The following is a 16,050-nucleotide window of genomic DNA, read 5'->3' on the forward strand; positions in this document are numbered from 1 at the left end:
AACCTGTGCAGAAAATTTTGGAGCACACCCATACAACTATAATCATAATGACTACTTTTATTATTATTAAAAACACAGACATTGGCCCCGTCACGAAAAAAAAAAATACACATTGGCCCTCACAGGAAAATAAAAAAACACACGCACTGGCTCACACAGTAAAAAAACTCACACATTGGCCCCCACAGGAGAAATATAAAACACAATGGCCCACACATGAAATCAATAAATAAAACACAATGGCCACAACAGGAAAAAAAAACTACACTTTGACTTTAATAGCAAAAATCCCACATATTACCCCCCCTACCACACACACACACACACACACACACACACACACACACACACACACACACACGTAAAAGACTCACACACTTGCCCCCCCATGGAAAAAAAAGAAAATACACATTAGCCACCACAGGGAAAAAACACATACACATTGGCCTCAATAGGGGGAAAAAACATACACATTGGCCCCAAATGGGAAAAAAACATACACATTGCCCCCACAGGAAAAAATATAACACCCCAACCTCCCACATAAGACTGAGAGGAATTTTCTGGCCGGTGTTTCTGATAGTGGAAACACTGGCCCAGAGTGACAAGCTTGATCTAAGCTTGTTGGACTGCACACCTTAGGAGGTATTGATGTAATATAGTTTGGTTAGTAATGTCTATTATTGTAGTGCGGGCTATTGATGTAATGTGGGAGTTTGGTGAGCGATATTATATTAATGTAGTAGTAGGGTATATTAATATAATGCTGGTAAATGAGGCTTTGATTAATTTAATGTTGAAGTTGATTAGGAGCTATGTTTCCGCAGCCTCCGCTGTTTACCTGCGCCTCCATCAGTGCATAGTTAGGCGCCCATCTATTTGTTAATCGTTTTATGTATAGAAAGTACCTACAGTCAATGAATGTACTAGCAGTACATTTATTATATGTGTGTAATGCGGGTTACCGGGAACCTAAGATATACTGCCGGTCTACAGTCTCAGGGCCTGAGGTGGGTGCAGGAGAGTGCGGTGCGGAGTCTTCGGTAGCAGTGGATCTGTAAATGATGCAGGTGCTGTCTGTTGAAATGAGACGCCCCCACATCCGCCTTCTCAGATCCATGTGACTGAATCAAGACAATGCCTGGGGATAAATCAGGCTCTCGGCCTTTGTGTACTGGGAACCGCGCTAAGGATGCCACACCTCCAAACTGTCCCAACTGCAGTGCCACAGACACAAATGTATGGACCTTCAAAGGGGTGGAGCCTACACTGCAGTGGGCGGAGATTTCCTGCAATGCAGAACTGTGTTTTAAAAGTTGTCAGAGTTTGGAAAGACCAGGGATTTAATTCTGCTTTTGTAGCCTATTGTATGTTATGTTGTGTACGATAAGCGGCTGTGGAAAGTACAGTATACGGTAGTAGGAATGAATTGCAGATTGCTGACCTGTATTTATGAAGCCTGATATGTAAACTAGCAAACAACGTCAAGAAATCTGTTGTATCGCGCATCCCAATTACTTCATTACCAGTGAGCAACCTAAATTATATGTGGAAGAAAACTAATCTGTACTGACAAATAAAATATAGTCCCTATAATTTAACCTCCAACATTTTCACTGACAAATATATTTTTGAAGGGTCACATATACGTAGTCATTGTATAGCCTGAACCTGAGATTACAGCCAATCAGATCACTAGGATCCGGGCAGCCATTTTGGCTGAAGCAACGTTCATAAAAATGAACGTATTAAATCACTAAGAAACTAGCAATGTGTCTCATTGGTTCACACTTACTTACAATGTACCTTTGCTATTGGTTAAACTATCATGACAACCAGTGTGAGGGAATTGTGCGACCGGTCTCTTATCTTTGTTATTGAACTCTGGAAAGGTCACACAATGACCATGAGTGACCTGCTCTGATGACACAGGGCGTAATTCAGACCTTATCGCTGTTGTGCAAAATCACAAAGCGCCCGATTATTGAACGACTGAGCATGTGTATGGATCGTAGTGCGCAGGCTCGAGGCCAATCTGTGAAAAAATCCTCCGTCTTTTTTTGATCGCTAAGTGTACGCAGATTGATTGACAGGAAGAGGAAGTTTGGCCGTTTTCTGTGTCAGGAGAAATGTAGACGTTCCCCAGCGTTGTCAGGGCGGGTGTGTGACGTTAGCTCCGGCGCGATCAGCCTGTGTGTATCGCACTGTAGGGGTAAGTCCTGGACTGCGCACACTGCACACACTGGAGAAATCATTCCATGGTGAGTGAGTTGCGAACGGATTTGCAGGTGACCGGTGTTGGCAAAGCTTTTCGCACGGCGTATGCAGATTGCAGGGGGCGGATTATCACTCTGGCTGGGCGGCGACTATCCGATCGCAGATTTCTGCCCACAAGCCAGCCAAAACGAGACACGGATATAAAACATATTATATCACAAATAAGCTAATTACACACTGATAAATCCATCATTACCAGTCGGGTACACCAGCAAATGTTATTTCCTCAAATCATATCTTCCATTAAACAAGTTATTTTTCTAAAACTGTAACTCACTTCCATGAATTTATTTTTTTGCCTTAAGAAATTGTTGTAATGTACGGAAAAAAGGGCTGGCAATTTCATCTCCACAATCCCAGCACAAAAAAAATAAAATAAAAATAAAAATACTGTTAGGTTAAAAAAAAATATGAAAAATCTCTGAATAATCTTCGTTTCTCTGGCTCCGTGTCGTCTCTCTGCTGCTCAAATGCGCCACCCGTAGGCGACGGAGGGGTACGAGGCTAAGTCCTTTGTTTTGCTCATTTCTGCAGCTACTAAATGTAAAAAATGAGTCCGCCACACAGGCTGACAGAGGCATTTGATGGAAATGACTGATTTGCCGCAACTGTACCTGCAGAAAATTGATGATAATGCCGTCTAACCAATTCATTATGATCTGTGACTTTATCCGCAAGCAGCTCGGATTTATAAATGTGCTAGTCATATGTTGTGTATAATTTGACAAAGTACCTTCTCCTATGAAAGGTTCATTGACCTTCGCTTATTAATATTGTACAGGATCCGGTATTAAGGCGTTAAACAAAAAAAAGAAAGAAAGAAAAAACTCCTTGGTAATTAAGCAGCATTGAGCAGAATGTGGATGTATAAACAGAACGCGTCGTGTTCTAGAGCACCGCAGGATTCTAGAATGGAAGGACGTGCCAGGGTTCCACCGCTGCGTAAGGCCAACCTGCGACTGTACATTTTAGGCTTGGTTTTATTAACATAGAAACATAGAATGTGACGGCAGATAAGAACCACTTGGCCCATCTAGTCTGACGCTTTTTTATCCTTTAGGTAATCTCATCCCTTTTTGAACCATATTTCTTTGTAAGACTATTCATATGCCTATCCCAAGCATGTTACATTGCTCTACAGTCTTAGGGGCCTATTTATCACCATCCGCATCCAGGATGCTGATGACAGGTGATAAAATCGCCCCAATTCGCACTGTGATAACTGATTACATCGCAGGGATGTATTAATTATCGCGTGCAGGGACAGAGCTTGCGGTCAGGCTCTGTCCCTGCGATGACACTCCGCAGCATCATCGGGGTATTTTTTGTAAGGGCATACTGCAGTATTTTTTCACATTTTCTTTTGTAAATTTGACTACATCGCATTATAACTAAGTATGGGGAACGCGATGTGTGTTACTAAAAAAAAGTTAATTACAGGGTTTGGAGGAGTTTTTCATGAAATCTGCTCCAAATGCCCTTTATACACTCAGGTGATACTAACATAATGTGATAAGGGGGTGAAAAGAGAAAACTCCCTTTTCCACATTATTTTAGTAAAAATAATGTTAATAAATAGACGCCTAAGTCTTTACCACCTCTGCTGGGAGGCTATTCCACTTGTCCACTACCCTTTCTATGAAGTAATTTTTCCTTACATTCCCCTGAATCCCCCCCTCAAGTCTCAGTGCATGTTCTCATCCTTTGGAGAATGTTTCCCCCCTGGACCTGTAGTATCTTAGGTTGACTAATGGTTGATCCACCCCAAACTCTCCCAGCCACGGACCCACGTAGCGGTGACTTTGCCCCCAGGACCACGTCCTGTATTTGGGGCATCTTCAGGGATAAGAATAATAACGCATTGTATTCTATACTATAAAAGGCATAAAACTGACTCGTTACTCACTGCTAGATTAACGGGAAAAAACCCATTCATATACTGTAGACTTCTGGGGATCAATATGGTATACCGACGAGTGAGATGCCGACGCTCGCCACGCTATGGGCTCACTGTGCTCGCCACAGGTTCTGTTCCCACTCTATGGGTGTCGTGGACACCCACAAGTGGGAATAGCCCCTGATAGCTGGGATTCCGGCTGTGGGCATTGTCATCTTTCGGTATTCCGGCGTCGGTATTCTAACTGATGGGATCCCGACCGTCGGAAAAAAACTGCATCCCAACTTATGTGGGGGGGGGGGAATCCTTATTGTTAAAAGAGAAAAAACAATTTTTTTTGCCCCAAAACCGTCTGCCGCAGTCCGCCTCCTCCGTAGAAGTTCAACCATGACAGCGTTCACCTGAGATAGAACTCGCAGTCTTCCAGGATCCCACAGATAGTTATATGCGCACATTCTCCATGAGATTTATAATGACGCTCAGCAATCACACTGATCAATGTCACAATCTTCTGAAAGATTAAACAATGAATTGGCCACGCGGTCGCTGCTGCCGGTCAATCACAATTTCATATTGATCTGAATCATTTTGTTTGTAATAGGTTTGCTGAGAATCTTCATTAGAATCGCACGAGTCTAGCTGTTCCTGAACTCAATATTCTTACATTGCTCTCAATGCCAAAAAAAAAATAAAATAAATGGAGGAGACTGCGTCACAGAAAACGCAGTGCTACCGAACGTCACAAAGATGCGTGCGTATGATGAGCCAACTGGTTCCAGTGTCCCCCCTACAAGGTACACTGCACTAGTGATAAAGCCGCGAGTGTTCACGGTATATCTTAGAACAACGTATGTGACAGTGCGAATATCACCCTGGGGCAGATGTATTAAGCCTGGAGAAGTGATAAAGAAGTGATAAGCGCAAGGTGATAACACACCAGCCAATTAGCTCCTAACTGTCACTTTACATATTGGAGCTGATTGGCTGGTGCGTTATCACCTTGCACTTATCACTGGTTTATCACTTCTCCAGGCTTAATACATCTGCTGTTTGATAAAGAGCCTTATGGGTTTATTTTTATTAGTCTATAATGCTACAATTGTTGGAGCTGGACTATCAGATTAGTAGTAATGGGTAACCTGAGATGACAGCCGGGAGTAATGGGTCTGTATCCTGAGAATCCGGGTAACACAATCCACCTATTAGTGCGCCGCTCCGCTATCCTCCTCTTCTCTTTGCAGATGGAAAACACTTTTGGGTCTGTAAATGTCCGATGATTTATTACTCTGAAAAATATCATGTTTTTTAAAGAGAAAAGAAGTGAAGAAAAATCTGTCCAATGAGGTAACTGGTATAGAACCCGGTAATGGTGTAAAATCACAATTAGCGCTGTGTTCTATAGTAAGACATCATGTGAAGCAGACGATTGGTCAGAATATCTTAAATGCAGCCACCTGACAGGAGGACTAAACCGGCGCAGATCATACAATAGATTTTTGTGTAGAAATAGACCGGACTCCATTAAAATGTTCTTGGTTTCCCTGGATATCAATGGAACGTCTGTACCTTCCTATTTAATACATACAGAGTAGACTTCTGACAGGATACAGTCAGTATATACCGGAGGGCGGCCGCTGGTGGGAGGTGCCGTGTGGAGAATCCTGCCAATCACTGCCCAGTACCGCAGTTCGCGTTTAGTGGGGGCAATGAAGCAATTCTCTGTGAAGGGCATCTGACTGCCCAATTCTCTGGGGAAGGGAGTGAATCCGGGAGACTGGCCTAGTCTCTGGGGAAGGGAGTGTATCCGGTAGACTGCCCAATTCTCTGGGGAAGGGAATGTATCCGGGAGACTGGCCTAGTCTCTGGGGAAGGGAGTGTATCCGGGAGACTGGCCAAGTCTCTGGGGAAGGGAGTTTATCCGGGAGACTGGCCTAGTCTCTGGGGAAGGGAGTGTATCCGGGAGACTGGCCTAGTCTCTGGGGAAGGGAGTGTATCCGGTAGACTGCCCAATTCTCTGGGGAAGGGAATGTATCCGGGAGACTGGCCTAGTCTCTGGGGAAGGGAGTGTATCCGGTAGACTGCCCAATTCTCTGGGGAAGGGAATGTATCCGGGAGACTGGCCTAGTCTCTGGGGAAGGGAGTGTATCCGGGAGACTGGCCAAGTCTCTGGGGAAGGGAGTTTATCCGGGAGACTGGCCTAGTCTCTGGGGAAGGGAGTGTATCCGGGAGACTGGCCTAGTCTCTGGGGAAGGGAGTGTATCCGGTAGACTGCCCAATTCTCTGGGGAAGGGAATGTATCCGGGAGACTGGCCTAGTCTCTGGGGAAGGGAGTGTATCCGGGAGACTGGCCTAGTCTCTGGGGAAGGGAGTGTATCCGGGAGACTGGCCAAGTCTCTGGGAAAGGGAGTGTATCCGGGAGACTGGCCTAGTCTCTGGGGAAGGGAGTGTATCCGGGAGACTGGCCTAGTCTCTGGGGAAGGGAGTGTATCCGGGAGACTGGCCTAGTCTCTGGGGAAGGGAGTGTATCCGGGAGACTGGCCAAGTCTCTGGGGAAGGGAGTGTATCCGGGAGACTGGCCTAGTCTCTGGGGAAGGGAGTGTATCCGGGAGACTGGCCTAGTCTCTGGGGAAGGGAGTGTTTCCGGGAGACTGGCCTAGTCTCTGGGGAAGGGAGTGTTTCCGGGAGACTGGCCTAGTCTCTGGGGAAGGGAGTGTTTCCGGGAGACTGGCCTCGTCTCTCGGGAGACTGGCAGAGCTAGCCAAAATATGGGTCTTGTCTCTTGTGGACATTCGGAGAGAGGTGGCAGATATGGGAGATCTGTGTTTTCCATATATATATATATTATACTATACATTAACACAACATCCTAAATCATCATCAGAGAACGGCCACCAAAAGTGCTGCGACAGCAAAGAACGGAATTGGGTCAGAACTGGTCCTTGAGTCCTCCACCGCCTCTCCCCCTCAATCACGCTGCCCCACCTTCATGCCTCTTACCTAGTTTGGAAGGGGAAGTGGACAACGTCTTTTGTCTTTGGAATTGCGGCGCACTTTCCCGGCCCACCATGGGCATAGAGAAACAGCAGTTTTTTAGGTCCCCCTACACCCTGGCGCTCTAAGCCCCCACGTAGGTTTGCAGTTTGCATAGGGGGAGCTCCCGGCCCCGGATTGGGTTACCAGATTGCAGTGCTTTATAGCAGAGGACTACTGTAGCGTGCAGCGATTTGGAACAGTGATCCCCAGTATCATGGGCTGCGATCTCCCTCAGGCTTTCATTAGCTGCCCCTTGATTCCTAACCAGAAACGTCAGTGGATGTAAGAGCTATGCAGACACACGTATGTAATAAAAGTTTGACAGATACAGTTTCCATGAGATAATTCCACGTATGAAACTCCCAATCACACTGTGATTTATGAAGCCACCTGACAGCTTGACGGCTTAACTGCAGCAATCTCCCCTCTCATTGTTCATACAGGAAGGTAATATTTGTATGGAAATTGTATAAATAAGTCTTCAGTTTCACAATCAGCTATCGGGGCTTAAGAACGTTCCATTTGCCATCTGTGGAGATTTCCCTACGTAATCACTGATAAATAAGAATTTGTTTATTTAGAAGCTAGTTATATAGCGCACACATATTCCGCAGCGCTTTACGAGAATATTTAGTCATGCACATCAGTCCCCGCCCACGTGGAGCTTACACTCTATATCCCCTGTCACACGTATACACACACTAGAGTCCAGTATTTGCCAGAAGCCAATTACTCTACCAGTATGGTGTTGGATTATTGGAGAAAACTGGAGCACCTGTAGGAATGTAAACATGGGGTGGACATATAAACTCCACACATATAGTTCCCTGGCCAGAATTGAATTTGTGTCCTCAGGACTGTGAGACAGCAATACTAACCACTACACTACCATTGTGCCCCAACTGAGTTGAGCAGTTGGGAGAAAACCTATGTAAAGATGTAGAGAACATACAAACTCCCACAGTTAAAGCCTTGGTGGATATCAAACCCAAGACCTCAGTGCTGTAAGGCTGCAATGCTATCCACTCTGCAACTTTGCTGCACTGGTAATAATACATCACTAAGTGTTATAAGAAATGATGCATCAATAACAATTAACTTCTATTGAACCTGCTTAGTAACACTCTATGTAGCCTATTCCACCAAAGTGCATGAAAGCTGACGGAACACAATCTGCCCAATGTATCGCAAGACGTCCCTAATACGTCCTCAGTGGCAAACGCAGGATTTCTAGAGGGGGGTTTCCAAATACACTCCACAATCCCCCGCTCTGCGGAACACGGAATACAGTATTAATATTTATAGATGGTCTATAGTATAGGCTGTATCAAACATATTTAAATAATATAAATAAGTGGTCAGAAAAAGGTTAATAAATAAATACTATAATAAATACTATACTAAATAAATACTATAATAAATAAATACTATAATAAATAAATAAATACTATAATACGTAAATACACAAACATAATAGAAGCAGTACTGCACTTTCTAAGCACACATTCTCCCACCTCATGGTAAGGGGCTCCTGTCTCTTCTTCCTGGTAGCTGCCCTCTGGTCCAGTGCACTAATTGAGGACTCAGAACCACACACACAGCATACTTGGTAGAAGAAGTTGCTACCACTGGGTATGTGCAGCAGCTCTGCTCTGTCCCTTACACTGCATGATGTGGCAGCAGCTCTAGTAATCATATTATATACTATTGCTATTGTCATAATTTGAGCCACTTGCCCAGAGGTGGGGGGTTTCCAGGCAATTGGAACCCCTCCCCGCGTTTGCCTATGATCCTGATGCCAATAAGTAAAACCACTACATTTAAGATGTGATAATCATAATAGAGTATGTGGAATCATTGTATGGGTTCAGGGTGGGGGGTAACTCATGCAGGCACCTATATATGGCTGGGACCCCTGATATAATTATTTTCTAAAAACAAGACTGTGCCATGTAAATCTCCCCTTGGGGCGATAGTGACAATATCACTGTTGCAATAGGCAAGACATACAGTAGTAGCCTCATCACAGTGTTGCATTTTATTCCTGCGGCAAAGCCTCTCTATAAGTAACAGTCACATGCCCTGCACAGCGGGTAAGAAGCCAAACCGCGAAGATTGTGTATCAGCATCCTGCATAATGATACTTACATCACTGCAAAGTGTACGGCAAATAAAGACCAACTGTATCAAATATAATCCGGCAATTACATCTAATTATCGCTACAACCGATATAATATCGTCACTGAAGAGTAAACCATTGTTCTTCAATTTCCTGCATATTGTGAGAAAGCAAAGCAGTGCCGCTGTACAGAATGTTTCACAAAGTAGCCATTATTTGCAATACCTTTGTATTATTTTACTCTTAAAATAGACATTCATGAACTGTAATTATTATTTTTGTATTCAAAAATCTATTTAGTCTGTCCAAAGCTTTTTAAAAAGTCATTATGTATGTCAATGCGCTTTGTGTTATACCAAGCAGAGGAAAGGAAAAATCCTGATTTAATCACATCCTGTCCTTGTATTTTACACCATTAAAACTGGAGCTAACAAAACATATTTGTATTCAATTTAGTTTTAGGCTATAGCCATGCATTAATAAATACGCGCAAGAAAGCTGTTGCAGGTTGTTGATTTATTTCAGTCTACATTTGCTCACGTTTTCTGCAGAATAATCCTGTGTTCCGTGTATCCTGCATTTTACTGTACACCATTTTCATGGGGCGTTTTAGTGCATCACAACATCTGTTTGTGAACCAGAACAGGCAACAGGCACAAGCATTGCATCAGGCTAAAGCCACTTAATGTGGACCTGTCTTCCGCGCAATGCAGGCCGCCATTTCCAGACTGAGAAAATATCCACCAATATCATCACTTGGGCACGCCTTATTAACCAGTTGTTGAAACAGACGTCACACATGGCAGAAAACCAGTTTCATTGCTATCGTACCTGAGATGTGGTGGGGATGTCTTCATCCGTGGTGATGTTGGTGGATCTGCTTCGCTACAAGTAAAACTTTTCTGTTCTTTCCGAATGAATACTGCAAATGTAACAAGATATGGGACATTACAACATGGGCTCCTTTCCTGTCTGCAGAGAAAAGTCATGTCACGCTCGCTGACAACAGAAATAACATAATGTGATGTGGAGACAAGACTGAAAAGCACAGAAGTCAGTCAACAAGATAATTCATAATATTGGATGGCAAGAATAACATACGTCCTAAGCAGTGGTGGAATCACCGTGGGTGTACACAGCACTGGGGCAAGAGGTGAGGGGCTGCAGCAATGCCGAAACTCTCCCCCCCCCCACCCCACCCCAGCTCCTCCCCCACAGCACTTACAGGCCATCTACAAGTGAAGTGAGGCCACTTGTCACTTTGCATGCTCATTGATGGTCAGTGACCATCCCTACCCTTCCCACAGAGCAGGCTGCCTGGGCCACTACCTGAATGATACTACTGGCTCAGACTATGTGCCGGCCATCACCTACCATTGTTCTGGAGATCGCTGGAACAATTGGAGAGTGGAAACCCCATGTTGGAGGCAAGCCCTGGGGCTGTGTATAGTGCGTGTGAAGTGTTGCTGCAGGTTGCCCACAACTCCCCCCCCCCCCCCCTTCCCAAATTGCAGCACACACCAGTTGGGGTTTGAATTGCAGCACACACCAGTCGGAGTTTGAATTGCAGCACACACCAGTCGAGGTTTGAATTGCAGCACACATCAGTCGGAGTTTGAATTGCAGCACACACCAATTGCGGTTTGTATTGCAGCACACGCCAGTCGGGGTTTGAATTGCAGCACACACCAGTCGGGGTTTGTATTGCAGCACACGCCAGTCAGAGTTTGAATTGCAGCACACACTAGTTGAGGTTTGTATTGCAGCACACGCCAGTCGGGGTTTGAATTGCAGCACACACCAGTTGGGGTTTGTATTGCAGCACACGCCAGTCGGGGTTTGAATTGCAGCACACACCAGTCGGGGTTTGAATTGCAGCACACACCAGTCGGGGTTTGAATTGTAGCACACACCAGTTGAGGTTTGAGTTGCAGCACACACCAGTCGGGGTTTGAATTGCAGCACACACCAGTCGGGGTTTGAATTGCAGCACACACCAGTTGGGGTTTGAATTGCAGCACACACCAGTTGGGGTTTGAATTGCAGCACACACCAGTTGGGGTTTGAATTGCAGCACACACCAGTTGGGGTTTGAATTGCAGCACACACCAGTTGGGGTTTGAATTGTAGTACATACCAGTTGGGGTTTGTATTGCAGCACACACCAGTTGGGGTTTGTATTGCAGCACACACCAGTTGAAGTTTGTATTGCAGCACACATCAGTCGAGGTTTGAATTGCAGCACACATCAGTCGAGATTTGAATTGCAGCACACACCAGTTGAGGTTTGTATTGCAGCACACGCCAGTCGGGGTTTGAATTGCAGCACACGCCAGTTGGGGTTTGTATTGCAGCACACACCAGTGGGGGTTTGAATTGCAGCACACACCAGTTGGGGTTTGAATTGCAGCACACACCAGTTGGGGTTTGAATTGCAGCACACACCAGTTGGGGTTTGAATTGCAGCACACACCAGTTGGGGTTTGAATTGCAGCACACACCAGTTGGGGTTTGAATTGCAGCACACACCAGTTGGGGTTTGAATTGCAGCACACACCAGTTGGGGTTTGAATTGTAGTACACACCAGTTGGGGTTTGTATTGCAGCACACACCAGTTGAAGTTTGTATTGCAGCACACACCAGTTGGGGTTTGAATTGCAGCACACATCAGTCGAGGTTTGAATTGCAGCACACACCAGTTGAGGTTTGTATTGCAGCACACGCCAGTCGGGGTTTGAATTGCAGCACACACCAGTTGGGGTTTGTATTGCAGCACACACCAGTTGGGGTTTGAATTGCAGCACACACCAGTTGGGGTTTGTATTGCAGCACACACCAGTTGGGGTTTGAATTGCAGCACACACCAGTTGAGGTTTGTATTGCAGCACACACCAGTTGGGGTTTGAATTGCAGCACACACCAGTTGGGGTTTGAATTGCAGCACACACCAGTTGGGGTTTGAATTGCAGCACACACCAGTTGGGGTTTGAATTGCAGCACACACCAGTTGGGGTTTGTATTGCAGCACACACCAGTTGGGGTTTGTATTGCAGCACTGACCAGTTGGGGTTTGTATTGCAGCACACACCAGTTGGGGTTTGTATTGCAGCACACACCAGTTGGGGTTTGTATTGCAGCACACACCAGTTGGGATATGAATTGCAGCACACACCAGTTGGTATTTGAATTGCAGCACACACCAGTTGGGATATGAATTGCAGCACACACCAGTTGGTATTTGAATTGCAGCACACACCAGTTGGGGTTTGAATTGCAGCACACACCAGTTGGGGTTTGAATTGCAGCACACACCAGTTGGGATATGAATTGCAGCACACACCAGTTGGTATTTGAATTGCAGCACACACCAGTTGGGATATGAATTGCAGCACACACCAGTTGGTTAGGACAAAGCTCAGGATAGACCCCTCAATTCCAGAGTTATCATGCTCCTCTCATTACAGATGCAAGATATTGTTTGATGTACTTAAGTTACAGAAAATACCATGTCGCCCGCCCTCTTTGTCCGCTATTCCTGAATGGTAAATTATTCCTACGCCGACATTTAAAACCGAACTGGCAGCCAGAAAAAAGCTGATAATGTTACCAGGATTCCTGCCGCACAGAATAAGATTTCTACAGTAATGCAATTTATAAGTGGATAAATCAACTAAAATGTAATGCCAACGTGGCGGGCGCATGAAAACCCAGGCAGCGCACTCTCACCAGTGGTTCAGCCTTTTACATGGGTGTCTGAGGAATGGAGACGTACGGCTGGGTCACACAATGGGAAATGTGAGAGATGATATAGCTGTACTCTAGAAAGGAGACATTAGGGGCCGTATTCAGAGCCTCACACATGACGATGTTCATCTAGTTCAGCAATTATTTGCAAGTGCGCAATAGTGAAAATGACGTAAAGCCTCTACAGCGCATGCGGTACGCAGAGTGTGCAGCGTTGTTGTGATCAATTCAGATGGTATCCGAAATATGTCGGGAAAGTGATGAGAGTTCCTGGGCGATGGTGGCTAGTAGCGCGAGCACAAATGCTCCACTCAGTGGGCGTGTTTTGGGAGTGTCGCGGCGGCATGTCAATGCAATGAGCTGCATTTACAGACACAGCTGCAGATATACGCGACTCTGGTCAGACAGAGAATCTGCACCTGACATAAGGCTTACGACTCAGAATCAGAGCCTACACAGAGACATGGCAGTAGAGACAGGTCTACACCCCTAGAACCTGCAGGAGCTAAACCTATTGGTGCTTTAACCCGGCCACCCTAATGAGAGACCCTGGGGTGTTTTTTTCACAAAGCAACCTGGCACTTCTGATGGTGTTTGTGTCCGATATGTGAGCTGTGTCTGGCTAGTTAAAGCATTGCCCTTTAACCTTTCAGACATAAACATAATCACAAGCACCAGGTTTTAGAACCTGATGCTTCGTAAATAAAGCCCACAGCGGAATTACTAACAGTTACTTATAATGGATTCACTCTTCAGTTAATGTTTTTTTTTAAATAAAATGATTAGAATGTGCATACATGCTGGGCAGTAGGACCTAGGGAGGTCTGTCCTCCATCCTGATGAATTACTGCACATGTGTTGCAGCCATCTTGAGACTGTAAGGTGACATGGTGGAGACACATTACCAGTGTACATGAAACAGTGAGTACGACTGTACCTGTTAAACTTCAATAAACCAACATCACTGGTTAATATCTGGGCTGTTCGTAGTTTTAGTCATCTGCTGGTGTGCGCCTATATAACGCTGCAGACACAGTTCCCATTGATTAGATTTTCCTGGTCTTGCTTTAAGGTCACATGACATAATATCAGGACAAGGTCTGCGCAGCGCAGGAAGCCCTGTTAGACCGCTGCAGCTCTGCCTTTCCGGCTGCTCTAGTCTGCAACGCTTTACTGGGAAGTCTGCATCAATTATTTTTTTCTGATTCAATAGGTCCTTCAATAACACCTTATACAGCACACGGTCCAGACATGTGATCATTCTTTCTGATATTCTTTATCTATGTCCCATCGATCCCCCTGCAAGCCGCTTCTGCGCACTCCTGGCGCCCTTCTATGCGAAACGAGCTGGAGGAGACAGACCCAGCAGAAATTGTAGTGGCTCAAATAGAATGTGACTGCAGAGTGGAGAATTGAGAGCTCACTACACAACATATGTCTCTTGTGGCGGAGCGCAGGAAGCTGGACGCAGCCGTGTATTAAATGTTATGAGGTATGGGGAGGACGCTGGAAGCATCCGGAGGTGAAATTATCAGCTGTGACATCAGAAAGGTAGATGCTGGACTGATGTGTTTACAGGCGGACACGCGGCGTTGTCAGGGATTAGGAATGAGCACAGGACGTGTTAATTTAAACATTGTCCAAAAGGAGCTGTTACATTTCTGGACAATGTGCAAATGGGATGCAGCGCAAATGAGGTTTAATACCAGCGTCCTACAAATGCAACGTTAAAGTAACATCCTAAGCTCGGTGAACCAAAGACCTGTGTGCGCAGTATTGCATGCGTTCACCTTCCAGCTGACTGTCTGAGCGGCTTCTACGTTACACGGTACATTTACAGTATATAGCTTCTTTCACTTCTGGAAGTCATAATCCTAGTGACTGTAGAACTGAACTGTCCTTCGTTATAATATATACTGTACTACGCACGGATGCTCTAGTCAAGTATCTGTGCACACACAAACATTGTTAAAACAGGGTCATTTATTTGTAGTTCAAACTATCCAATCTCTCTCTCTCTCTCTCTCTCTCTCTCTCTCTCTATATATATATAAAAATGTGAAAGCTCTCACTGACTCACTCACTCACTGACTCACTCACTCACTGACTCACTCACTCACTTACTGACTCACTCACTCCCTTACTGACTCACTCACTCACTTACTGACTCACTCACTCACTGACCTATCACTAATTCTCTGACTTCCCGGTATGTCAGGAAGATGAAATGTAACACAGATATTCTGTAGGAGAAATCGGAAAACGACATCATTATAATTGTAATAACCTCCCCTAAGAGGATGAACAGGGGGTGACATAATGATGTCATTACCGATGCGTGGCTTGCGTTGCATGAACGATAACGGACAATCAGATCAGAATTTGGATTGCGCCTCCAGTGGGTAGAATTTAGTAAACTACAAAAATGACACTTTTTACCGTATCTGCTACGGGTGTTCCTCGGGTAACGCCAAGAACTGTGGATTAATATTTACTTACATTAAGACGTCCCACTACATCTCTATACATTTACCTGATTATTAACACTCATATATATTTACATCCGTGACAATAAGAAACTCCCGTGCTAAGAACGGGTAGAACAGCTAGTATATAGCAATAAGCTCCTACGAGAAGGTCCCAATGAGTTTCTGTACCCTTCCCCCATTCCCTCCACTCTGCCTCTCGTTGTACCAATATCATATCCTACATAGATTTCATACCACAAAACATTGCTGGGCAGACAGACCTGACGTCACACGCAGCCGCTGCGGGCCGGGGAGTGATGAGTAGCTCCCGGCCAGAATGCTAAAGCTGCGCTGGTCGGGAGCTACTCTTGAAGTGCGAAGGCATCGCAGCTGTGCTTTTGTACTTCTGCGGGGGAGGGGGGGTTGGCGGCACAGACATGCGGGGCGGGCTAGCCCTGTGCTGGGCGTCCCCCCGCATGTCAGTGTGGATGATCGTAGCTGTGCTAAATT

The sequence above is a fragment of the Pseudophryne corroboree genome, chromosome 11 (genome assembly GCF_028390025.1).
Source record: "Pseudophryne corroboree isolate aPseCor3 chromosome 11, aPseCor3.hap2, whole genome shotgun sequence".
In the NCBI taxonomy this organism is placed as follows: Eukaryota; Metazoa; Chordata; class Amphibia; order Anura; family Myobatrachidae; genus Pseudophryne; species Pseudophryne corroboree.